Here is a 3,050-nt window from a genome sequence, read left to right as displayed (position 1 = left end):
AGGGTTTATAATGAGTTCAATGTTGTATAACTATTAATTCAACTGTGAACCTAAAAATTTTATAGCCACTTTTGAAAGAGATCTATCTTTGCTCTGGAAACTGTTATTATGTTAAAGCTGTAATGAAATGAGTCTTCTAAAAATGTTTTTAAATATTAAAGAAAATAAATAAATAATCATTCAAATGTAGAAATTAACATTGGAAAACAGACAAAAATAGAATCCTCACTTTAATATGGGTAAGCATTGTACATCCATGTCTAGAAAAATCTAATGGTATTCTATAAGCATTTCTAATTTTTATGCATCAATTAAAATATAAAGCAATGAAAGTGATGGAACAAAAAGAAATATATATATAATCTGATGGAATTTGTTGTTGGTGGTGGTGGTGGTGGTACTGGTGTTGGTTGCTTGTTTTTTAACACCTGGTCTCACTATGTAGCCCCAGCTCGTCTGAACTCACTATGTAGACCATGCAAGGCTGGCCTGGATCTCACAGCAATTTGCCTGCCTCTGCTTCCCAAGTGATGGGATTAAAGGTAGAGTCTGATCGAATTTTAAAAGGTGCTTGGAGAGAAGAATTACCTTTTAGCATTTATGATGAGCGGAATTATCTTTTCTTAATTATTTATTTAATAACCACATACTTAGAAGAAGCATTTCATTACATCAGCATTGACATATTCAATAACTATTTTCTGAGCTAGGATGCATCTCTTACAAAATTGGCTATACATTTTTAGGTTTACAGTTGAATTATTACAGTTATACAGTATTGTACTCAGTATAAACCCTGTAAGACATAAAATTAAATGAGGTTTGAACCTTTAAAAAAAGATCTCCATTTCATTATTAAAATAAAGACTTTCATACAGAAAACTTCATTTTTAATGCAATTGACATTAAGATGTTTGCACATGAATTTCTAATCTCTATATATCAGATTATTACCAGTCACAGTTGGTTACACTCTGAGCTCCTTGGCATCTGAGCATGGATATAAAGTCATCAGGTTGATTTCAATGATAATGTTTTTCATATCTACTAATTATTAAGGAGCAAATTTTTAGAGCAGAGTTATCTTTAAATAATTTTGTTCAAAAATCTTACCCCTTATTTGGAATTTTTAGTCCCTGGTATAAGCCTCTTTACATTTTGAATTGTAATAATTCCAGACATTTTTGAAAATACCTCTCAATGTTTAGCACCATTCACGACTTACACATATTTAATATGTGGAGAGATTAAGGCATTAAAATAATTAGTATGAGTGACAACTTGAGAAAATGAATAAAAACATTTAGAACAGCAAGGAAACAGACTTTAGAGTCAGAGTGTGTATTCAGACATTTTCTTTGTCATATAAGAGTCTTGTACACGTTTCTTTTAAAGTCTCAATTTTCCCATGTATTAAATGAAAATAATCATACTTCTTACATTGTTTCATGTTCCAGTGGCTCAGTGGTTGAGAGTGTTTGCTGCTGTTGCAGATGACCTGAGTTTGTTTCCCAGTACCCACTTTGGGCAGCTCACAACCACCTGTAACTCCAGCTCTAGGGACTCCAACACACTCTTCTGGCCTCTGCAGGCATCCCCATGCACATACGTGTGCACGTGTATACACACATACACACACAAGCACATGTACATACATGTAAATAATAAAAATAGCCAGGTGAAGTGGTATACAGCATTGAGGATGCAGAGAAAAGAGGAGGATCTGTGTGAGTTTGGGGCCAATCTAGTCTACAGAAAGAGTTGTAGACCAGGCAAGGCTACATGGTAAGATCCTGTATCAAACCAAGCAAACAACGACAATGATAAAATAATATTAGTAGCAGTAGATCTTATAAAAAGATCATTCAGAGAACAAGAAGTAATTTACCCACTCAATAACTTATTTAACTGAAAATTAAATCATATACCTTTGATTGTTTGTTTGATTGTTTGTTTGGAGACAGGGTGTCCTTGTAGCCCCAGCTGTCCTGGAACTCACTATGCAGACCAGCCTGGCCTCAAACTCACAAATCATATACATTTTTACAGTTTTTAGATGTTCAAATCACTCTGGAGGTAAAGTTTTGTATGTATATATCACATTATTGATCTAAATCTCTGTGAGCATGACCAATAGAATACAGCTAATGATGCCCTAAGACGCCTCTAGGCTCATACTATGAAACAGTGTGGTATTTATAAAATATACTTGTATACTTTCATATAAGTATACACATGAAGATATTCTTCTTCTTTTTGTCTGTTTGTTTTTGCTTTGAGACAAGGTCTCTGTGTAGCCATAGCTAGTCTGGAACTTTCTGTGTAGACCAAGCTTGCCTCCATCTCACAGAGATCCACCTGCCTCTGCCTCAAAAGAGTTGGGATTGAAAGTTGGTGCCACCATGCCTGGCAAACATAAAGATCTTCATGCAGGTATCTTCTGGTAGAAATGATTTCAAGATTTCGCGTCATAAATGTTCATTAAGTGATACTAAACATCTCCTACATTGTTTTGTTTCTTACATTCTTTTAATTCAGTGACCTGACATTTCTTGTTGTAACCATAAATAAGACTTTACAAAATGAATATTTGTCATAAGTTTTTCTAAAATGAAGTGTGTGTTTTACAGACACATATTCAGTAAATTGTGACACCCTGTTGTCGAATGTAAAATCTCAGTTCCACAGCACAATAAGGACCATCCTCAGCCTTTGTATACACAGAGAATTGTTTTAACATCAACAAAACCAAGTTATGATGACAGTATGCTAAAGAGAAAAATTGAGGGTGTGTGGGAATCAATCTAACCTCACAATTTCTATGCTAGTCCTTTGCATTCATGAAGAATTGTAAATGAATATCACAATTACAATCAAATTTAGAAAGCTCCAGAGTTTTAGGTATTCTTCAGAGAGTAACTGGTTGCCACAAAAGCTCATTTTCATATGCCATAGCAGTGAGAAAAATTGGTGTCCAACTGTATTTATAATTATATATATGGTGCATCTATATATTGATGTTCAATTATATATAGTTATATACAATACGC

The sequence above is a fragment of the Nannospalax galili genome, unplaced genomic scaffold (genome assembly GCF_000622305.1).
Source record: "Nannospalax galili isolate Female #2095 unplaced genomic scaffold, S.galili_v1.0 scaffold1056, whole genome shotgun sequence".
Lineage (NCBI taxonomy): Eukaryota > Metazoa > Chordata > Mammalia > Rodentia > Spalacidae > Nannospalax > Nannospalax galili.
The sequence above is the reverse complement of the archived record's forward strand: the minus strand, read 5'-3'. Positions refer to the sequence as shown.